General features: G+C 34.8%; 1 long non-coding RNA gene across 1 annotated transcript in view; it reads left to right on the forward strand.

Moving 5' to 3' along the window:
• Positions 1-5326: 5326 nt before the first annotated feature.
• LOC144300608 (uncharacterized) overlaps positions 5327-25089 on the forward strand; it is a 52805-nt gene continuing 33042 nt past the window's right edge. Inside the window, exon 1 of the long non-coding RNA XR_013367385.1 lies at positions 5327-5765. This is a non-coding gene — a long non-coding RNA (uncharacterized LOC144300608). The remainder of the gene's footprint in view (positions 5766-25089) is intronic.

Genomic DNA, 25089 nt, shown 5'->3' on the forward strand with positions numbered 1-25089 from the left:
TCTCTTCACCTCTGGCAACGACACTACCCTAACCATCCACCCTGCTTGCATAGGATAGCTATATTAGTTTAGTGTTAGCTTACTATGTCTTTTCCCATTCTTTTCCTTTCAACTTTCCTGTATTCTTAATTTTAAGGTGTCTCTCTAGTAACAGCATATATTTGGATTTTTCTAAATCACTATGGCAGTACCTCTTTTCATTGGAATATTAATTATATTTACATTGGGTATTTTACTGAAATATTTGTGTTGAAATCTACATCATCCTGCTTGGTTTCTACTTTTCTATCTTCTTTGGTTCTCTTTTTTTCCTCTTCTGTGCTTCTTATAGAAAAATATCAAGAATTTTTGTTCCAATGTTCTCCTGTATTAGATATTGGTTATACTTTTTGTTTTTCCCACTTAAACTGTTACCATAGAGATCAGAACTTTCATCCTTGACTTATTAAAGATTAATATAAATTAGTACTTTTACGCATCCCAGATAATGAAAGATCTATTTTAAATCCATTTACCCTTTTGTGCTATTGTTTTCATGTAATTTATTTTACCTGTATGCCTTGGTTTGGCATCTCTTCCCCTCCCCCACACAGATCCTAGGACAAGAATCAGCATTCAGCGCTTATTCAGAAATTGATCCCAGAAGGAAAGTGATCAACTGGGGAAGGGAGAAAACTCAACCAAATATATCTTAATGATCAGGTCACAGTTCGGAAGCCTAATGTGTTCAGGGCTATACTACTACTTCAACCACTTATTACATTCTCAATTTCAATTAGTGTATTTTTCAGTACCAAAATGTGTATTTGATTTTTTTTTTATTAATTCGATTTCCTGACAAAATTCAGATGACAAGATGAAGAATTTTACCAGAACACTATAGCTTATTAAACCGTTATACTCCAGCCTATTTCTATTCCTGGTATTGGGACTATGTGTTGATCTGTTTTTGGTGTTCGTTCTTTCCTTTTTAATTTCATTTACGTGGTCCTGACATTGTGCGGCACTCTGGATTATGCTATCTTCCTCCACAGAAGATTTGCTTTTCTTCTGAGAATCAGAATAAATTCTAATCTCCTTCCCTCGGTCAAGGTTTTTGATCTATGTCAGGGCTGCTGTAGATCTCTGCTTGGATTCCTGAGGCATAGCCTTTCACAAGGATTGACTGGAATCCTGGGGTACTTTCTGTCCTAATGGGCCTTGAATCTCAAATTTTCTTTCCTCCTCCTCTGATTACTGAAACCATTGAAAACTCTGCTTAAATGTCAAACCGAAGGTTTCTGCCTGTCTTTTCGGTACTCACTTGATGTAGTTTAGGAATCAGAAAGTGCCAGGAGGCAGGGCTCTCTTTAAAGCATTTCTCTTTTCACCAAAAGCTTGGCCCCTTAAAACCTTGTTGCATAAAATTGTTTTCTTACTCATAAAAAAGCTATTTCCTTTTTTGCGTTTATCCAGTTTTTATTTATTTGTTTTTGATGGGATCATTGGTTTAAAGTGACCTATTCTCTCACAGCCAGAAGCCAAGATTATTGTGTTAAGGTGGAAATTCTAAATTATTGTATGGTCTTAGTGAATAACCCTAGCAATAAATGTTGAGAGTCTCTGGAGATTTTTGTTTCCCCATAATTAGTAATGCCCTAAGTGCAGATGCCATATTTTTTATGAAGGTGGAAATAATAAGGATGAAAAGATGTATAGGCCTCGGCAACTTATGAGTGTAAAATCCACTCTTTTTTACCTCCCCCCCAAATTACTACAGTGCCCCAGGTGGTGATCTCTTTTAATGAATTAATTAATAACTTAATTATTTCAATGAAAGCTAAAGTTTTAAAACATATATTAATTTTTTGTTCCTCTGTGCTCAGAGCTGTTCTAAGCAGTAAGAGCTATAAATGTGGAAGGTGACAGTGAACAAAAAATAGATATATGATAAATAGTCCCTATTAACAGTGCTTTTATAGCTAAGTTGGTCAGAAAAGACTAACAAGTATAAGAAATCAGTGAACAAATAAATGGGAATTATATCACATTGATAATAAGTGAAAAGGAATAATAATGTAAAAAAGATTCACAGGGACACTATCTAATGAGGTGTTAGAGCCATTATTTGGTAAAGTTATTTGCAACCAAAATTTCTACTAAGATTAGTCTCATATATTTTATGATATCCTCAGAGGAAAATAGCGAATGTATGCAACATGTTTATTCTTATAATCCATCATAATTACCATTATAAGTCCTAGAATGAGAAACTGTACATGCATGTCCACACATAGAATATTCTAGTTAATGAAAAAGCTCTAGTAACAAATTCTCTTTTTAAGAGGTTACCATTCTCAAGCAAAGAACAGATTAGGAGCACTTACTAACAGTATTATTTAATTTTTATGCAAATACAATGTGAAGTGAGTTTATTCCTGATACTTTTCACAAAGAAACTGGACAATTTCTTGTGGTGATATTCTCTTTTGTTGTTTTGGCCAAAGATATCACAGGACTCAATTATCTCAAGTCATTTTTAAGATTACACACTTTCATTTTCATCTTTATTTATGATTTTTACTCCAAAAAAACCCACAATAATAATAATACATCAATGATATGCTTTTTAAAAAAATCACAGTAAGAACATGAGATTTAAATAGTAGATACTTTGTAAAAAGTACCAGGTATTTCTATGATATAGCCATCATTTTAATATAAAAATCTCAGTTTATCCTGAAGCATAACTAGGTAGAAAAGCATTATAAATATCAGTTATACATGAAGGCATTGACAGCATTATGCTAAGAGCTATAGCAAAAAAAAGTGAAATGGAATCTATTCATATGTGAATATATGTATATATAAACATACACCTATTACATAAAATACCACCGTGCTTTAAGAACCATAATAAAATGAATGGAGTACTGCTTTAAAGTCTAGTTAATGCAAGTAACAACCAGTTATAAGACCTAATGGAGAAAAATAAAACTTTAATAGTAGCAACATAATAGCTAACGTACTTAAGACAAACTTACTAGTAATGGACCATCTATAAGAAGAAAACCTTAAAATACTGAAAGACACAAAAGAAGATTTTCATTTAAACAAGTGGAAAGTTCTGCCATATTTTTGAAAAGAAAAAACCAACAACATAATGAAGTTGAATCTCCCAGTATCAATCTTATCAATTGGTTGGCCAAATATACACAAAAATTCTAGAAAAAAAAAACATAATAAATTGGACTGCTTTGTAATTTATTAAACCACATTATAAAGCTAACTATATGAAAACAGAGTGGTATGTGCCTATAACTAGATAAAACAGAATAGAAAATCCATCTAAGTCCATTAGTCATTTTTTTCATCTGATTAAGAAAGCACTTTAAGTTAAGTAATAAAAAATATGAGTTACTAAGTAAATTAAACTGAGTCAATAGTAAGTCATTCTGAAAAAAAGTACATAAATTTGGATTCTTGCCTCACACAATAAATTCCAGGTGGATCAAAGAATTATAAATTAAAAATTAAGCATAAATTATTATTAGTGGGAAAAAACTCAAGCACACAGAATTATGTTATAATCTCAGAATGGTGAAGGCCTCTTAACCATTACACACAATTCTAGAAGGCTTGTAATAACATATTGGTAAATGTAACTAAATGAGATATAGTATTCCTGGCTGAAGAAAAAGCAAACAAAATCATAAGAAAATTGACAAATGGGGAAAAAATTTGCAACTTACATTACAAATTATAAGTTTTCCTAATGTGGAAACATTTCTACCAATTAATAAAATATTCTAAAACAGTTAAAAATTTGCAAAGCACATGAAAAATCAGATTACAGAAAATGAAATATAAATATTTGACTCCTAAACATGAAAAGACACTCAATCTCATTTATAGTTAGGAAAATACAAAATTATAATTTTGCACGATATGGTTTTCACTTATACATATCGGCAAATATTAAACAGTTTGATAACACAGAGGCACTTGCATACTTCTTACTAGAAGTATAAATTGGTACAACTATATGGAAGGCAATTTAGCACTAGTTAGGACAAGTTTCAAAAATGAGGCTTATCCTTTGCCCTTATTCATATTCTGCTATTGGGAATTTATTCTACATATGTATCCACACATGTTTAAAATAACGATGCTTAATTACTCATTGAATTACCTTTTGATATTGCAAAAATACTGAAATAAACTTGTTTTTGTCACTAAAGGAGTGGTTAAGATTATTGTCACATTTTTTTAATTCTTTAAAAAAAAAGATTTTATTTATTCATGAGAGACAGAGAGAGAGGGGCAGAGACACAGGCAGAGAGAAAAGTAGGCTCCATGCAGGGAGCCCAATGTGGACTCGATCCCCAGACTTCAGGATCACACTCGGGGCCAAAGGCAGGCACTAAACTGCTGAGCCACCCAAGCATCCCATCTAAGATACATTTTTAAAAGAATAAAGAAGATGAGAGTTCTGTTATCGGAAAACTACCTGTTTGGTGCTGAATTATGATCCTTCAAAATTCATATGTTGAAGTTCTAAACTCCAGTACCTCAGAATGTGACTGTATTAGGAGATAAGGCCTTTAAACGGGTTATTAAAGTAAAATGAAGTCATATGGGGGCCCTAATCCAATAAGGCTGCTATCCTTATAAGAAGAAAATAGGGCATAGACAAACCACACAGACCTAGGGGAAACCATGTGAGGATACGGTGAGAAGAGAAGCCCCTGCAAACCAAGAGAGGATTCAGAAGAAATCAAATCTGCCAACATTCTGATCTTAGACTTCTTCCTTCTAAAACTGTTGTTTACATGTCTGTTGCTTAAACTACGCTGCTTGTGGTGTTTTATTATGGCAACATGAGCAGACTAATACCATGTTGACTAATACACTACCATTTGTGTAAAAACAATCTATATGTATGTATACATGTATTTACTTGTATAGAAAATATCTTGAAGGGTAGACAAGCTGGTTTCAGTGTCTTCTGTGAGAAAACTAACTGTGCTGTCAATGAAAAGGTGTGGGAGAGACTTCTGGAAAGAGGAAAGGAACCCAAAGAAAAGTTTGAGTAGTAACACCTCTCCATTTAATTAGCATGTTACTTGGAGGAAAATCATTTAGCCATACAGTGCCTCCATGAGACATCTGTAAAATAGGGTGTGATATGACCACTAACTGATCTCCTAGCTCTACAAATGAGCACATAATTAATGTTATATCATTTGAGAAGTTTTTACCCAAATTAGGAAAAAGTGATGACTGAGGAAAAATAAATATGTGAACAGTTAGTATCTAACCAAAGGATTAGTAGTAGTATGTATCATGAAAGACTGAAGTTCAGAAGAAACTGAGGATGAAAACATGGGTTAGTTCCAACTTGAGCAAGGAAAAATACTGAGAAATAATCCCATTGATTATGGGCAGATGGTATAAAGTTAGCAAAAGAGAGAAAGGAAATAGGAATCCCCTATTTTATTTCTGTCCTCCCTGTCAAAATGAATGATCTTCAGCCTGCAAAGAGTGGAAAATATATTGGGTACGGGGAAATTGAAACTGAAAGATAAGTGAACAGATTGTAAGAGAGTATCCAGCTTCTCAAAATGAATCCACTTTTCTGGACCCAGATGAACTGTTCCAAGGTACTGAGAGAACTTGTCGGAGAGAGCCCTTGGCTACCATCAATAATCATTAAGGAGATAGTAGAGAAGAATAAATGTTATCCTGGTTTTAAAAAGTTTCAGAATGTGCCTTCAACAAACCACGTAAGTGTCTTCTTTCTCCTCTTATTCTTTATTTCTAAAACTTTTTATGTGGTTATAGAATGAAGGCAAGTCTCTGGAGCAAATGGTTAATTATTTCAGATACAAGCTTGTAGAAAGGAAATTCATAATCCCTAGAAACCAGACTAGGTACACACAAAGAATAAATAAATCATGGCGGACCGACTGCTTTTTTTGTCCTTGCAAATTATTTTTCTCATATCTCTATCATGGCCCATGTGATGTTGTGAAGTATTTGCTTACATACGTGTGTCCCTAAATATACTGTGAGTTCTTCAGGATATGGATGATGTTCTATTTTAGGTTCTGAGCTTTTAACATCCTAGTAATTTTTTTGGAGGCTTAGGAGCAATATCAGCTGTAAGCAGAGTACTTGTGGGTTTCATCAAGGCATTTGACAAAATTTCTAACATCTGTGATGTGTGGTCACAGTGAAGAAAATCTCTACAAATAATATTCATTGCCTGTTGAATTGCATTATGCAAGGATTGCTGGTGAATGGATATTAACTAGGGGGAGGTCTCTATTTACTCACTTTGAACCCTTATCTTCAGTTCAGCTTTGTTTGGAATCAAAGAAGTCATAGATACACTCAGAAAATTTATGAATCATATATACGTTATTGAGTATGGTACTGTGCCAGGCTTGTATCAAGGATAAAACAGTGGGGAGGGGCAGGGAGTGCTTAGTCCTTGCCATTGGAGAATTTGTAGCATGAGAGAAGGAACAGATAAATATATTTAAGTACAAGATTGGCAGAGGAAACTGCAAAGTTTTTCTATAGAATGAGTTTAATGTTGGCAATCTGGCTGAAGGTGGTGCCTACAAGGCTTGTCTGGAAGCTGTATTTGCACAGTAAGGATTGATTTTACTTAACTATATATTTACTTGAGGATGTTTTGGGTGAGGACTATTCTGGAAGATTATGAAAATGTGGGTTGAGGATGAAGCTTCTAGACAGTTCTATGACAGAGAAAGTACAGAGAGCTATGGGGTTACATAGTAGTAGAATCTCACTCAATCCATATCCGAGAGGCATATGACTTAATTTAGTGGAAACATTGTTCTGCCTGCATCATGAAAATAAGTAAGAGGAATTAGTGGAGAAAAAGACAAATGTTGCAGATAGAAAGAGTAATACCCACCAAGTTATAGAGACAGGATCACTACATCTTAGAATATCTAGAAATGTGGTATGATTAGAATGCAGACTGAAATTGAGGGAGTATAACATGATGAGCCAGGATTAATAGCCTTGTTTGCAAAGCTACAGTCTGTATTTATCCTTAGAATGATGGAAGCAAATGTAGGTTTTTAACCCTAGAGTATAACATACTCACTGTGTTTTCAGAAAGGTTCTTTGGGCTGAAAAACAGATTGGAGATGCTGCAAATGGAATCAGGGAGCCCACTTAAAAAGATGTTACAGGAGCAGGAGGTATTGGTGGCTTTCCTGGGGAAGTGGAGGAGTAGAGGAATCATGACCTTACCAGACATGGTAGCATTGATGGAAATGTGGAATCTATTGCCTGGGTTGCATGGAGTCAAGAGGAAGAGTCATATTAAATTGCAATGTTTCCAGCTTGGGCCTCTATGACATTCACTAAGTCAGGACACAGGATGAAAAGTATGCTTGGAATTTAAAGGGTAGATGAAGATTTGTTGTGGTAAATGGTGAGCAGAAGAGACACTACAATAAAGATACTGATGTGTTCTCTCTTTACCTTGGGAAAATACAATAAATAAAAACTTATTGGTACTGAAAAAAAAATACTGATGTGTTTATTGCAGCATTATTTTCAATGGCCAAGATATGGAAGTAACCTTAGTACCCATCTATAAATGAATAGATAAAAAATATTATACACACATACACACACAATGGACTATTACTTAGCCTTAAAAAAGAATGAGATCTTGCCATTTGTGACAACAAAGATGGACCTGGAGTGTATTATACTAAATGAAGTAAGTCAGACAGAGAAAGACAAATACCATGTGGTTTCACTCATATATGGAATTTAAGAAACAAAACAAATGAAAACAAAGAAAAAAGAGACAAACAATAAAACAGACTCTTAAAGACAGAACAAACTGGTGGTTGCCAGAGGAGAGGTAGAGGAGGGGATGAAAGAAAGAGATGAAGAAGATTAAGAGGACACTTATGTCGAGCACCAAGAAATGTATAAAATTGTTGCATTACTATATTGTACACCTGAAACTAATATAACACTAGATGCTAACTATACTTGAATAAAAAAGATAATTATATGATAATCAACAGCATATAGATCAGATTATTATTATTATTATTATTATTATTATTATTATTATTATTACTTTGTCATTCCTGGCTTTAAGAACTTAATGAATGCTGTGGTGCAAAACATATGCATAGCAATGTTTATGACCTCCCCTAAAGCCCTTCTTTGGATTCTAGATTAAGAACCTTTGTTAGGGATCCCTGGGTGGTTTAGCAGTTTAGCGCCTGGCTTCGGCCCAGGGTGTGATCCTGGAGTCCCCGGATCGAGTCCCACATCAGGCTCCCTGCATGGAGCCTGCTTCTCCCTCTGCCTGTGTCCCTGCCTCTCTCTCTCTCTCTCTCTCTCTCTCTCTCCGTGTCTCATGAATAAACAAATAAAATCTTAAAAAAAAAAAAGAACCCTTGTTAAAGGAATGAATAGGATCCCCTAGAAGGTATGTATATGTTGAAATGGAACAAGTATTATCATGGGACCCTGAGGAATAATCGGCAGAGAATAATAAACTTACAAGATGACTAAGGAAGAGAAGTCAGAGAGTAAAGAGTAAAATCAGGAATGTGTGTCATGGAAACCAACTGAAAATATTTTAAGTATGAGGAACTTGCTAGCTGTTGTAAAAGATAGATTTGCCAATACATAGAACAAATGTGGGTAAATAAATATTTCAAGCAATGAAGAGTGATACAACAAATCCAATAAGAAGAAATGTAAGTATTATTAAACAGAAAATCTTAGACTTGGGTCCAAAATGCCAGCTGAAAGATGATAGAAAAGCAACATTTTTATTTAACTGAAATTCATGAAAAGCTTTAGGACTGGTACTATCAATAGAATAATCATTGTTTACAGTAATGTAGGTAGATTGGGAAGAATAAGTAATTGTCCCATTCTTAATACTAAGTAGCATTAAATAGTTTAAGATCTTCCTTTGTAAAACCTAGATCAGTTAGAAATATTGGTGTCTTTAAAACTATGATTCATCAATTCAGGTAAGAATCCTAGTAATTACTTGTGTCTAGAAATGGCTGCTCCTGAAATCAGCATGTTCGTCAACATTGTGGAAGGAGTTTAAGCAGAAGTTAGATGATCAACGTCTGCAATATTAAGGAGACTAATCAGACAGTAATTAGAGGTTGGGGCTGGATGACCTTTAAGTTTTATTCTAATTCTACTATTTTAAGATTTGAAGATTTCTACTAAGCTTTTAAAATATAAGCCTAAGTAAATCTAAAGAAAACTATGTGTTCTCCCAGTCATTTTATTACTATATACATTATATCATTATAATACATTTTATCATTGTAGACTCTAGGTTTAGTCTTTTCTGGACTGTAGTGATTTTATATCCCCAACAAACTTTACATAAGAAGTTATGTTGTGAGCCTTCAAGTTTTAAATTTTCTTTAAAGGTTAATCATTTGGATGTTATAAAATAAAAAAGTAATTGCTAAAGCCGTTGTTCATTATGCAAAAAAAAAAAAAAATAAGTAGTGAGTATATCAGGTTGTCCCCAGAACATACAGGTCACAGAGAGGTGCTTATAATTAAAGTAATATTTAAAAACAAACAAACAACTGTCCACTTCCAGAATTATATGATACCAGTGATTTTCATCAAACTCTTAATACTTTAACTTGATTGTTGCTTTGAAAAACTTAATGAAAATGGAGACACAATTTTCTAATAAAGAGAAAGGAAAGTTTCTATAAAAGCTGAGGCAAACAATTTATTGAACGGTAATAATGCCAAGAACTTTTTTTCCCTTCTTTTCAGACAGTATTATAACACCACTGAGAAAAGTGGTTGGAAAATAAAAATAAATAAGCGTTTAATCAAAAGACAGAATTTGTACAAGGCTATCTGTATTTTATGTGTGATGTTATTCATACATATTTGTAGAAAGCATGTTCCCATCCTGTCTCTTCCCCCCAGTTGCTGGAGAAAGAAAGGCTGTACCTGCATTGGAACTTGCCTCAGAATGTCTACCCACAAGATCCTATTCCAGCCAGCTTTTAGTGCCTTATGATTTTGCCAAGAAATAAGGGAAAAAAGATTCCTAAGATGGCTCTTTCAGTGCAGCAAAGAGAAGGAGAGGCTGTATGTTTTCTATGGCCCTATGTAATTCAGATCCAAGATGACTCATACCTCTTAAGTGAGAATAAGCTTAAAAAATTAGCCCATTTTCCTCTCCTTCAGGCTTAGTGTCCCCATCAGCCAAACCAAGCAAAGAGTTCACTTTGAAAGAAATGTCGCAGCAGACAGCAAAGCTTGACAACAAAGGACTCGTTTGTGAAGAGATTATCACCAAGGCAGCTTGTGGTTATGATTTTGGGCAAAATAGATTCATAGGAGTCATAGTTCTTTTAAACACATTTTTGTACTTGGACATATGAAAATTGGTATCAGTCTCATGCCAAAGAAAGTATATGCAGAAGATCTTCAAATAAACTCATCGATGTGCAAGTAATTAAATATAAATATCATAAACTGTAATTAATATCATTATCACTAAAAAATGATGTTTTATATATACAAAGGCATGTGTTACATGAAGCATGCAGACAGTGGTCTATAATACCATTCTAACTAAAAGGAATAGGTTCTGCAGATCAATGGGTAATCCCAAGACTGGGCATAAAACACCTTTTGATTTCAGAAAGTAAAGAAGTGCTTAAAAAATGATAAGGGTATATGACAAAGACATGAGTCAGGTAGAAGAGGCTCCCACTGCCCCAATACAGGAAAATTTGAGCACCAAAATAATCAAGAACAGTAAAGAATGCTAAACCATTGGAAAAAAGAAGAAACTATTAGTTCATACCAGTAACAAAAAGATTATTGATGAGTAGATAATAGATGAATAAATTAATGATAGATCAGATAGATGATAGATAGGTAGATAGATAGTAGATAGCAGACAAATAATGGTAAGAGAGTCAAAAAACTAAATGTAGAAGGAGAAAACTTAAAAAATCATGATTTTGTATCCATCATAGTAAAAATTGGATCAAGCAGGATGATCAATGTCAGAGGAAATTTATATGAAAAGCGGGATATTTACATAGTCATAAGGAATCTCCCCACAGATTGTTGATTGATAATAATATGGTGCAGGGATTGGACAACATATTGGCTGAATGATCAAAATTAACATCACCACTGAGAGGCAGATGGACATTGTGTGCCTCCAGATGTGATAACGCTGAGACAGGCACAACATCACTTACACATCATTCTAGCCATGATCCTAAGAAAACATTGACAAAATCAAAATAAGAAATGGTTTATTTAAAAATAAAACAAGTTTATTTTTCAAAAATGTTAATGTTGAAGGAAAAAAGAGACACAGTGGAAATATTCCAGATTAAAGGAAACTGAAGAAACATAACTGATCCTAAAGAGGACTGTGTAAGAAGGGAACAACATATTATTAAGCATACTTTTGGGTCAACTGGCAAAATTGGAATACAAACAGTAGATTATACAGAGGTATCCTATCAAATTCATCCTTCTACTGTGGTTAGGTAACAGAATCTCTGTGTTCTTAGGAAATATCCATTGAAGTCTTTAAAAGTAAGGTATAAACAGCTTATTTTCAATTAATTCAGAAAATAAAACACACATGATGAAGCAAAAGGGGTAAGTTAATAATATTTTGGGTACATGTTGAATCTGAGTAAAAGGTACTTTGGGAGTTCTTTATACTGTTGATATTTTTGCATTTTTGTACTGCACTTATTTTTTACAAATTTTCTAGAAGTATAAATTTATTTTTAAATTAAAGGTTATTTTTTTTTAAGTTCATGCTAGATCTTTGAAGATAAAGTTGGTACAATATGTAGTCCTGTCGTCCTGGAATCCAAATCCTAATTGGGGTGGAGGATCCAACGCATGTATGAAAAACTAATCCTGAGGATCGTACATGACAAAGAATTTCCATAAAATACTTTTCTTTTTGCCTTTTTGAGTGCAAACTCTTTTTGATGCTGTAAGCTTTCAAAATAAAATCGATATCATCACTTTGATGGTATTTTAGTGTCTTTCCATTAAATGGTTTTAGAGTTAATTTGATTGACCCTGATGTTAAAGTACACTAAAAAAAAAAAATATCAAACTCAAAGAAATGCCTCACTTCGATGATAGTCTCAGGTATTCACAATGTAGTGTTGTATTTTTTTAGAATTGAGAGCATAAATGTGGAAAATCCCAAAACTATTCCTCACCAAAGCTAAATGTGGAAAGTGGAGGATGGGAACCAGCAGACATCAGCCCATGTATTGATTAGGTTGCAAAGACCAAATTTTAACTTACTCAGCAGCCATACTTTATTTTGAAGACTTTCATGTTATTATGGTGGTCATGCACATGTGCATGACCACCATAATGAATTCAGGGGCATAAATGATGTGTGATAACAAAATACAAACATCCACCAACACAGAATTGTGAAAGACGAGTGACTTCAAAGCAGTCAGTAGTCCTATGGAACAACGCTGAAAAAAAGAAAAGATATGCAGCAAACTCCTCTGCATGGAGTCTTTTACCACCTAGCTCTTTTTTTTCTCCACTACTACTGGGGTCACCATTCAGGATGACTTCCACATCAGGACAACCCACCTGATAATACAGCCTTTGGGTCCCTTGATGTTTTCATGCCTCATGGTTAATTCCACAGGCCAGCTCTATAATCACTCTCAAACTACTTTCAACTTCTGTGCCCCTTTCTTCTTCCCAAATGCTGCTGGAGAGAAATACACAACTCTGCTGCCTGGTTTCATTTCAATTTGTAACTACAGAGCTCAAGTGAGTCCTGAGTACTTGTCTGCAGTCAAGTACTCTCCCATCTGCCAGATGCCTCTTTCTTGATACCTTCTCTCTCTTTGTATGCTCATCATCCTTTCTCCCATACTTACTTCTTTTTTTAACTGAGAAAATGTAGGTTATTAGAAGAGATCTGAGTAATATCAAATTGGCCATTGTTTCTGTATCTGCCTTCCTTCAAGGGGTATGGTGGTCCTCCCTTCTCTAATGTAACCCCTCCACTTACACACAGGACCCTAATCTACACAAGGACTCTGTTCATGCCATTATCCCTCTCTCCCCTTTGGCAATAAATTTATTGTCTCCACCACCAGTTAATCATCCCCATCCTGCATCTGTCTTTCATCTCCATTCACTTCTGCATAAGTCATTTTCTATTTAATCACTTTCAGCCCTAGAATTCCATATTTATATTTGACAGAAAACATCTGACACTCTCTTTGTATTTCTAATAGACATGTCTCATGTCAAAATAGGTATTTTGATCTTAACCCTCTCCCAATTGCTTCCTCTTCTCCCCATTATTTTATCTCCCAGTAAAGTGTACCATCGTTTCATGCCATTGCAAAGTATAAAAGCCTAGAAGCCTGGATTGTTTCTTTACTGCCCCCAATCTAGCCAGTCTGGCCACTTTTAACTAATTTTTACAGTTACTACCATAATCTAAGCGACTGTCATGTCTTGATGGATATACTTAAGGATGATCACAACTATCATCACCAAAACCATGTTGATGCCTATTTCAGGCAATAGATTAATTTTGAATGATAGAAATATAGTAGGGTAGGAAAAATTCACCCACTTTGTAGTAAGTAGTGGTGATCTTAAGTTATAAACATGGTTCCTTACCTTAGGACTTACAAAGTAATCACAAAAATATTAATATTCACTGGTAGTTTCTACTATTCATCATACATAATTGACACTGTGCTTAAAGCTTAAAATAAATTATCACATTTGTTCTTTACAATCTTCTTTTAAAGTAGGGAGTTTGATCCCCAATTTAAAGCTAATGAATAAAGGCTCATAAAGAATAACTATAGCTAAGGATCCCCTAGCTGGTAAACACTACAACAAGCCATGTTCATGCTTATCATCACATCAGAGAACCTCTTGATCTCACACTTTCACCTTTTAGCACAGAAAGTTTCATAGCAATATAAGAGACTAATAGAAATGCAGCATAACTTGTAGAGACTTTGAGGGGAGAGAGAGAGAGTCTAGCCTGAAGCTCAGAGCATCAATATCTGGTCAGTGAGAAGACTTCGTGGAGGAAGTGTTAGAGCTCAGCTTTGAAAGAAATAACAGCATGACAAAGAACTAGGCCCCAAAATGGAACTCAAATACACACTTATGATAGTGTGAGCAAACCGGCAGCTCATGTAGTAGCAAGGTTAGATCAAGAAAGGTGATGAAGCAAAATCTTCCTGACCTTGAAGACAAGTGCAAGAGTTTATACATTATTCTGCAAGCAATATATTGACCAATTTTTCTGTAGTGAACAACCTTGAACTCTCAGGGCCTTGCAAAAGCAAATCTTGACTTTCATGCTCACACGGCTACTGGTTAGCTGTGTTTCTCTTACTTTGACTGAGGTTGACTGAGTCTGGCTGGACTCCAGGCTTCCATTTCAGGATCTGGTGTGCTCCACCTGCCATCTTTCTCAGGCTCACTCTGAAGGCACAGGTACCAGGAGAATGCATTTCTCATGATGGATCACAGGCTCACATGCCCTCAAGGCATGTGTGATGCCTCCTAGGCATTGGTTCCAAACTGGCCAGCACACTCTCACTTCTGTCCTATTCCATTGCTAAAACAAGTCATATGGCCAAGCCCATAGCGAGAGGCACTGAAGAATCCGAGGGCAAACTGGGAGGAATAATGAAGAGGGAACAGTAATCCACAGACAATACAGAGTACTTAAGGTATTTGAGAAGATCATCAGAAAATGCAATCATGACAGGATAGGAGGGAGCCAGAAGGAGAGATAGAATCCAAGAAATCAGATAGGAAATTACTGTAACAACTATGAAGGAGATAAGGTCCTTGACTAATGCAACTTCAGTAGAAAAAGAGAGATATTAGAAGGGGAAGATACAGTACAGTGGCAAGGAAAAGCTGGCACGACTTGGTGACACCCTAGATATTGGGAAAGGAGAAGTGAACTCAGCATGACTCCAAGGATCTGTTGACAGAAAGTTTAAGAAGGGGAAATAAAGTGCTGAATATTGAGGAAAGATGATGAATTTGGTTTCTTGTTTTATAATGAGTTCTGGTGCCATCTTAAACTAACCCCCCATCCCAAATAAAACAATTAACTTAGGAAATGGGAAAAGTTTCTCTACTCCCACCTCAGGGCAAAAACCCAGGCTGTCTTGACATGCTTTGCAGTTGGCCCATGGCAGGAAGTTACTGTGTTTATATCAACTTAACCTCTAGAGATTGTGGATATGAAATAAGTTGTACACGGTAAATACTACTGTGTGCTTCCCCACACAGGGCTCTCTGGGCTCACACTTCCCCACCAAGGCCCCCACCACACTGCATTTAATGGTCAATCTTCAGTTGTCTCTCAACTACACCATTTCTTTATTCACTTTGCCTCTCTGGTGCCTCCAAAGGAGGCTGCTGGGGCTTCAGGGTTACATTTTCCAGCTTATGCCATAGAGGAAGGTGGGGAAGAAGGGAGATCTAATAGGCCCTGAGTGAACTAGCTCATTTGCCTCATTCAATAGTAATAACTATAATTTATTGCTAAGAATGTAAAACTCTGAGTTGATTTTTATTAATTTATTTTTTAATTATTTGACCTACAAATATAGCAAAGTGGCTGGGCTTGCTAAATATTCTGAAAATTGAAAATCAAATATTTAATATTTAAATTGGAAAAAAAAGTCAGCTCTAGATAACAGCACTGTAAAGAATGAAAACAATTTTCAAAGACAGTGAAAGGAACCTGCCTCTATGCCTACCGATCACCAGGAGAAAGGAAGAGAGACGGTAAAAAGAATGGCAAAGCAACAAGAAAGCTAGGTTTATTTTTAGTGTATCTTTTCTGCAGAAGGAAATGAGGACATTTTTTATAACAAAGGCCATTTTATAAGAGATTGGATTGTGTCCTTTCTAAAGTTATAGAATCACTTGAGAAAAATAGTGTTGGAAGTCACTAAGAAAGTGTAATAGTGAAGATTTTTTTGAAATAAAGTGCGAAAAAAGTAAAGATACATATATTAAAGTTTCTTTGAAGAATTCTCTGAGGAGAAACAATTTAAGTCACTATTACAGATAACATTAATGCCTATGTATCCTGATCCTAGAATATCATCTTAAAACGCTATCTTAAAACCTGAGTGCAAGCATACAGATGTATACATTTTTAAATATATCAGAATATTTTTTGGAATATACTTAGTTTGCATGTTTAAGCTAGTCAATAGCAAAACTGTTTACTGTAATTCACATTTGTTTTTCTTAAATTAGTAATTAATTTTTAATATCCTCCAAGGTATTTTTGCTAATGAACATTTTATAATTTTTTCCTCTTATTTTGCATTCTACTTTTAACTGACAGAGGAGAAAAACAATGTGACATATGGATCAAAAGCAGAAAATAAGTAAGGTTCTTTCCTTATTTCTTATGTTTTCTTTATCATCCTGAGTCTATGCTCTAAGTTATCATTATCAGAAATGTGTGTAAAATGCCTTCATAAGAAACCATTGAATTACTAATTTATTGCCATTTTAGCTAAAAGAGGTGAGTAATAAACCTGGCTCCTTTTTCAATGAATGTGAAACTAAATAGATGGAATTTCCTGCTTAGGTAAAGGTTTGTGGGATACATAGAAATGAACAATTGAAGTGTTGTAAATTTTGTCTCTGAAACACTGAAATCTGAAGACATTCCATTTTCTTATCTTGATCCATGCTTAATAGCACTTGGCTTTCTGCCAGATGACCATGGCATTATTTACATCACTGAAACTTTGGCATGTCTGTGTGGGACTTACAACTTTTTCCCAGACTCTTATTTTTCCAATTTGCTGCTACTTGGTGACCGGGTGCTTTTTTCAACTTATAACAGCTTGGATGTGTGTCCAAGGATGGCAAAATTAAGGATAAAAACCATGCAGAATTCTGATCCCACTGCCATACCTACACGACTTAGGATATTCCATCAGCAATTAATAAAATGTTACTTATTACGTTTTTCTTTTCATGTTATATAAATATATTTAATTTTTTCAAGGATAAATAAATAACTCAAGCAACCTCAGGTATAGAGCAAATGTGTAAAACATTCAGGGTACTATACTCATGCTTTTTGTAAAGTTTAGGTTCATTGGTTTAAACCAATCTCTCTGGATTTTCTAGGACAAAGTCCCAGTATTCATCTAATCTTAATAATGCTTTTCTTCATGATTGATTAAGAATTATTAAGTCTTCAGTGACCATGGTACACTTCTTTCTTTGCTTTTAAAGCAATCCATCACTTCTTTTAAAAACTAGCCAGAATGGATTATTCCTTTTAAAGAAAAACCTACATTATGGAGTAAGACCTTCTTTTGGAAAGCACAGTGGTATATATGCAAGTCTAAGGACAGTGTCAGACCAACCCAAATACAAATCCTGATTCTACCTACGACTTGTGTGATCTTCAAAAATAAGTTCATCTGCCTGAATTTCAGTTTCTTTATTTGTCAAATTGGGATAATAGCTCACTTGAAAGTTTATTACTAGACTTAATGACATTTGTGAAGTACCTTCCATACTGTGCGCTCCCAACTATGCATTTTCTCTTCTTTATTATTCTTATTTAAAAAATCACTCCCAATAACGAGGTTGCCCTTCTGCACATGTGGCACTATGTCTTTCTCACATGATTCTCGTGGAAATCCTCAACTTAAGTCTGTATAAATGAATAACAAACTTGGTTTTTAATTGGACCACATTGAGTTTTATGCCTGGGAAATTTATTTTAAAATAAACTGTATAACATTTCTATAAAAACATAAAAATTTTAAATCACTCTTGGCAATAAAAATACTTTATCCCTCAAGCTGGTGCAAAACACTGGTTGAAACAGATCATCTTTCTTCAAGTCTTCCTAGAGTGAAAATAGTAGACAAACATTTGTGACATGGGAAAATTTCTCAAACATTGTATTTCAGTTTCCTTATCTATAAAATATTTTTAAAAATCCTTATCTGTAAAAAATAAAAATAGTACCTTATCTCATAAGGTTGTATGAAGATTAAATATGATAAAGAACAAAAACTGCTGGCACATTCAAAGTTAACTTTTTTTGTTGCTGTTACCATCATCATCTTCATCACTGTCTGATTGGTTAGAATCCAGGCTCTAGGAAAGTTTATCAACACTCTGAACTTCCCTTCTCTTATCTCCAAATAGAAGGAATAATTGAATCACAGGCTTATACAGCACTTAACACAATACTGGGCAAACAATAAGCACTGTAGGGGCGCCAGGTTGGCTCAGTTGTTTAAGCATCTGACTCAGCTTTTACTCAGGTCATGATCTCAGGGTTGTGAGATAGAGCCCTGCATCAGGCTCCACACTGGGCATGGAGTCTGCTTAAGATTCTCTCTCTCCTGTTGCCCTTCCTTCCCGACTTGTGTCCTTTCTCTCTGTCTTTCAAAACAAAACAAAAAAAATAGAATAAGCACTCAAAAATATTATTTATATTATTGTAAATATTCCAGACACATCCCCTACATGAAATATGTTATAGAACAGAATTTTATGTTGATTTGGGCTTGTATCGCTTTATGTTCCCTTAAACTGTTCCTCACCAGTTCTTCCTTGAAAGAGACTGCTCCTATATTATGTTATATCTGATTAGGAGACGTTCCCATTCACCCATGTTGGTTCCCAACCTCCAGTTTCAAGTGCTTGAATCCATAACTGCAGTATCCCTTCTACATTCCCACCCCCAGCTCACACTCAGCCACTCACACCCAACCCTGCGACAGTATTACTTTCTGGCAGATTCTCAAGGCACTGTTTTCATTGTAAAGTGCTTGCACATGTCTTTTCATTAACTTATTCTTAGGGATTTCCTAGGCTACTCAATGTATCCATTTTTTCTTCAGTAAATTTTAGTAGTTTATGTCTCTCAAGGAATTTGTCCACTTAATCTGTTATTTGAATTTATTGGTACAGAATTTTTTATATTATTTCCCTTGTTAGACTTTTAGTAGGTCTAAAAACTGTAGCATTGAAATTTTTCTCATTCCTGATGTTTATAATTTGTGTCTTGTCTCTTTTTTTTCTCCTTGATCAGTTTAACTAGAAGTTTGTCAATTTTGGAAATATTTTCAAGTAACCAGTTTTGGATATCTTTGGTTTTCTGTGATGTTTTTCTGTTTTTATTCCATTAACTGTGACTATGATTCTTATTATTTCTTTGTTCTACTTATTAGGTTTAATTTACTTTTCTTCTAGATGCTTAAGGTGGAAGGAATCTTAAATCAATGTTTTGAGACCTTTTACTTCTATAATATGAAGGCATTTAGTATGATAAATCTTGCCAATAATATTCCTTTAAATATATCCTCTGTTTTTATTTTCATTCAATTCAGAATATTTTTCATATATATTTTGATTTTTGCCTTCAATGAATGTGAAGTATGTTATTGTGCTATCTTGTTTCCATATATTTGGGAAATTTCCAGAGATATTTCTGCTATCATTCTGAATTATCTATTTCTCCTGTGAATTTATATATTTCTCCTTATATTTCTATTCACTGTTGCTTCTACATTTTTAATCTCCATTATTCAGTACATAAAATGACACACTTTTCTTTATGATACAAACTTCTTGATCCTTGGTACACCTGGGTAGCTCAGTGGTTGAGCATCTGCCTTCAGCTCAGATCATGATCTTGGGATCCTGGGATCAAGTTCTGCAATGAGCTTCCCACAGGGAGCCTGCTTCTCCTTCTGCCTGTCTGTCTGTCTGTCTCTCTCTCTGTCTCTCATGAATAAAATAAATAAAAGCTTTAAAACAAAAACAAAAACAAAAAAAAACTTCTATATCCTTGCTAATATCCTTTGCTGTGTTATCCACTTTGATGAATATACTCACTCCAGTATTCTTTTGATTAATTTTAGTATCTCATATCTCTACCATGCTTTTCCTTTTTAACCTATTTGTATCTTTATTATTAAAGTGTTTCTTGTAGGGAGCATAATAGTAAGTCTTACTTTTTAATCTAATGACTCTGTCTTTTAGTAGGACAATTTAAACTATTTGCATTAATGTGGTGGGTATGGATAATTTATCATTTTGATCTTTGTTTTCTATTTTTCCCATCCATTCTTTGTTGCCCATTTCTTCTTTTTTTGTGCTTTCTTTTGGGATTAATATGTAATTAATAACATATACTACATATTATATATTATGGAATATATAATAATACATAAAGATATAACTATAACATATAGATTTAGTAACATATAAGAATCCTTATATTTTACATGTTAATACATATTCATATGTAATATCCCAGTCAGCCACATGATCATCTACAATATTAAACAACCAGTACACTTACAATGATTCTATAACCATACAACTATTCTGGTTTTCACTTTCAGCATAGTACTCAATAAATTGTATGGGTTATTCAAGACTTTATTATAAAATAGACTTTGCTTGGATAACTTTGCCCAAATGCAGGCTAATGTAAGTGCTCTGACCACATTCAAGGTAGACAAGGCAAAGCTATAATGTTTGGTGGGTGAGGTGTATTAAACGTATTTTTGACTTTCAATTTTTTCAATATATGATGATTTTTTTTTTTTTGTGATGTAACCCCATGATGAGTAAAGGAAGATCTGTAGATATCATTTAACCAAATATCTGGGAAGTATGGCATGGCAAACTTGACATATAAAATTAGCCATCACAGACTCTATTTTAACTCTTTTGTTGGCTAATTAGTAACAAGTCTTACTTTTTTATTTTAGTGATTGCCTTAGGATTCACAATAAGCCTCTTCAACTTTTTGACCATCTCCTTTCAAGTTAATATTATGTCATTTTACTTATAGTACTAGACCTTTAATACTTTCAGGATGCTTGGGTGGTTTGGTTGGTTAGGCATCTGATTCTTGATTTTGGCTCAGACCATGATCTCAGAGTCATAAGATGAAGCCCTATGTTGGGCTCTGTGCTCGGTGAGAAGTCTGCTTAAAATTCTCTCTCTTCCTCTTCCTCCCCTTGCTTGCTCTTGTGCTCTCTCTCTCTCTCTGTAAAACAAATAAAGTTTTAAAATAGTATACTTCTATGACTCTTCTGATATCTGTGCTGTTATTGTCATACATTTTACCTTTATATATGTTGTTGCACACATATATTATTATTACATGTTAGTCAACTAACTTTTAATGAATTTTAATTGATAAGAAAATAATCTTGGGCAGTTACCATTTTTAATGCTCTTCATTCCTTTGTGTTGATCCATATTGCCATCTGACATTTGCTTATGTCCATAAAAGGACTTCCTCCAACATTTCTACAGTTCTGGTCTTCCAGTGATAAGTTCTTTCAGGTTTTTATGGCTGCAAAAGGCATTACTTTACCTTCATTTTTGAAAGGTATTTTTTGCTGGGTATAGAATCTTAGGTTGATAGTTTGGGGTTTTTTTCTTTTCTTTTTCTTTTAATACTTTATTTTTTTTCCTTTTTTTTAAAATGTATTTTTTTATTGGAGTTCAATTTGCCAACATATAGCATAACACCCAGTGCTCATCCCATCAAGTGCCCCCCTCAGTTCCCGTCACCCAGTCACCCCATTCCCCCACCCACTTCGCTTTCCACTATCACTTGTTCTGTTTCCCAGAGTTAGGTGTCTCTCATGTTCTGTCACCATCACTGATATTTCCCACTCATTTTCTCTCCTTTCCCCTTTATTCCCTTTCACTATTTTTTATATTCCCCAAATAAATGAGACCATATAATGTTTGTCCTTCAACTGACTTACTTCACTCAGTATAATACTCTCCAGTTCCACCAACGTTGAAACGAATGGTGAGCATTTGTCGTTTCTAATGGCTGAGTAATATTCCATTGTATATATAGATCACATATTCTTTATCCATTCATCTTTTGATGGACACCGAGGCTCCTTCCACAGTTTGGATATTGTGGACATTGCTGCTATAAACATTGGGGTACAGATGTCCTGACATTTCACTGCATCTGTATCTTTGGGGTAAATACCCAGTAATGCAATTGGGCAGTTCTATTTTTAACTCTTTGAGGAACCTCCACAGAGTTTTTCAGAGTGGCTGCACCAGTTCACATTCCCATCAACAGTGCAAGAGGGTTCCCCTTTCTCCACATCCTCTCCAACATTTGTTATTTCCTGTCTTGTTAATGTTCACCATTCTCACTGTTGTGAGGTGGTATCTCATTGTGGTTTTGATTTGTATTTCCCTGATGTCAAGTGATGTGGAGCATTTTCTCATGTGCTTGTTGGCCATGTGTATGTCTTATTCGTGAAATTTGTGTTCATTTCTTGTGCCCATTTCATGATTGGATTGTTTATTTCTTTGCTGTTGAGTTTAATAAGTTATTTATAGATCTTGGATACTAGTCCTTTATCTGATATGTCATTTGCAATTATCTTCTCCCATTCTGTGGCTTGCCTTTTAGTTTTTTTGACTGTTTCTTTTGCTCAGCAGAAGTTTTTTATCTTGATTAAGTCCCAATAGTTCATTTTTGCTTTTGTTTTCCTTGCCTTTATAGATGTATCCTGCAAGAAGTTGCTGTGGCCAAGTTCAAAAACGGTGTTGCCTGTGTTCTCCTCTAGGATTTTGATGGGTTCTTGTCTCACATTTAGATCTTTCATCCATTTTGAGTTTATCTTGGTATGGTGTAAGAAAATGGTCCTGTTTCTTTCTTCTACATGAGGCTGTCCAGTTTCCCCAACACCATTTGTTGAAGAGACTGTCCTTTTTCCAGTGGATAGGCTTTCCTACTTTGTCAAATATTAGTTGACCATAGAGTTGGGGGGCCATTTCTGGATTCTCTATTCTGTTCCATTGATCTATGTGTCTGTTTTTGTGCCAATACCACACTGTCTTGATGATCACAGCTTTGTAGTACAACCTGAAATCTGGCATTGTGATGCCCCCAGCTCTGGTTTTCTTTTTCAACATTCCCCTGGCTATTCGGGGTCTTTTCTGTTTCCACACAAATCTTAAGATTATTTGTTTCAACTCTCTGAAGAAAGTCCATGGTATTTTGATAGGGATTGCTGTAAATGTGTAAATTGCCTGGGTAGCATAGACATTTTCACAATATTAACTCTTCCAATCCATGAGCATGGAATATTTTTCCATCTCTTTGTGTCTTCCTCAATTTCTTTCAGAAGTGTTCTATAGTTTTTAGGGTATAGATCCTTTACTGCTTTTGTTAGGTTTATTCCTAGGTATCTTATGCTTTTGGGTGCAATTGTAAATGAGACTGACTCCTTAATTTCTCTTTCTTCAGTCTCATTGTTAGTGTATAGAAATGCCACTGATTTCTGGGCATTGATTTTGTATCCTGCCACACTGCCAAATTGCTGTATGAGTTCTAGCAATCTTGGGGTGGAGTCTCATGGGTTTTCTATGTACAGTATCATGTCATCTGCAAAGAGGGAGAGTTTGACTTCTTCTTTGCCAATTTGAATGCCTTTTATTTCTTTTTGTTGTCTGATTGCTGAGGCTAGGACTTCTAGTACTATGTTGAATAGCAGTGGGAGAGTGGACATCTCTGTCTTGTTCCTGATCTTAGGGGAAAAGCTCCCAGTGTTTCCCCATTGAGAATGATATTTGCTGTGAGCTTTTCATAGATGGCTTTTAAGATGCTGAGGAATGTTCCCTCTATCACTACACTCTGAAGAGTTTTGGTCAGGAATGGATGCTGTATTTTGTCAAATGCTTTCTCTGTATCTATTGAGAGCATCATATGGTCTTGTTTTTTCTCTTGCTGATATGATCTAACACATTGATTGTTTTATGAGTGTTGAACCACCCTTGCATCCAGGTGATAAATCCCACTTGGTCATGGTGAATAATTTTCTTAATGTACTGTTGGATCCTATTGGCTAGTATCTTGTTGAGAATTTTTGCATCTGTGTTCATCAGGGATATTGGCCTATAATTTTCCATTTTGGTGGGATCTTTGGTTTTGGAATTAAGGTGATACTGGCCCCATAAAATGAGTTTGGAAGTATTCCATCCCTTTCTATTTTTTGGAACAGCTTTGGTAGGATAGGTATTGTTTCTTCTTTAAACGTTTGATAGAATTCCCCTGGGAAGCCATCTGTCCCTGGACTTTTGTGTCTTGGGAAGGTTTTTGATGACTGCTTCAATTTCCTCCCTGGTTATTGGCCTGTTCAGGTTTTCTCTTTCTTCTTGTTCCAGTGTTGGTAGTTTGTGGTTTTCCAGAAATGCATCCATTTTTTCTAAATTGCCTAATTTATTGGTGTATAACTGCTCATGTTTTAAAAATCATTTGTATTTCCTTGGTATTGGTTGTGATCTCTCCTTTTTCATTTGTGATTTTATCAATTTGAGTCTTTTCTCTTTTGTTTTTAATAAGGCTGGCTAATGGTTTATCTATCTTATTAATTCTTTCAAAGAACCAACTTCTGGTTTTGTTGATCTATTCCACAGTTCTTCTGGTTTCTATTTCATTGAGTTCTGCTCGAATCTTTCTTAACTCTCTTCTGCTTGGTGTAGGTTTTATTTGCTGTTCTTTCTCCAGTTCCTTTATGTGCAAGGTTAGCTTGTGTATTTGAGTTTTTTCAATTTTTTGAGAGATGCTTGCATTACAGCAAGCATGTAATTTCCCTCTCAGGACTGTTTTTGCTGCATCCCAAAGATTTTTAATGGTTATATCTTCATTCTCATTAGTTTCCATGAAACTTTTTAATTCTTCTCTAATTTCTTGGTTGACCCTTTCATCTTTTAGCAGGATGCTCTTTAACCTCCACGTGTTTGAATTTCTTCCAAATTTCTTCTGTGATTTAGTTCTAGTTTCAAAGCATTATGGTCTGAAAATATGCAGGGGACAATCCCAAGTTTTGGTATCAGTTAAGACCTGATTTATGACCCAGTATGTGGTCTATTCTGGAGAAAGTTCCATGTGCACTTGAGAAGAATGTGTATTCAGTTGCATTTGGATGTAAAGTTCTGTAAATATCTGTG

The sequence above is a fragment of the Canis aureus genome, chromosome 28, assembly GCF_053574225.1.
Source record: "Canis aureus isolate CA01 chromosome 28, VMU_Caureus_v.1.0, whole genome shotgun sequence".
Classification (NCBI taxonomy): domain Eukaryota; kingdom Metazoa; phylum Chordata; class Mammalia; order Carnivora; family Canidae; genus Canis; species Canis aureus.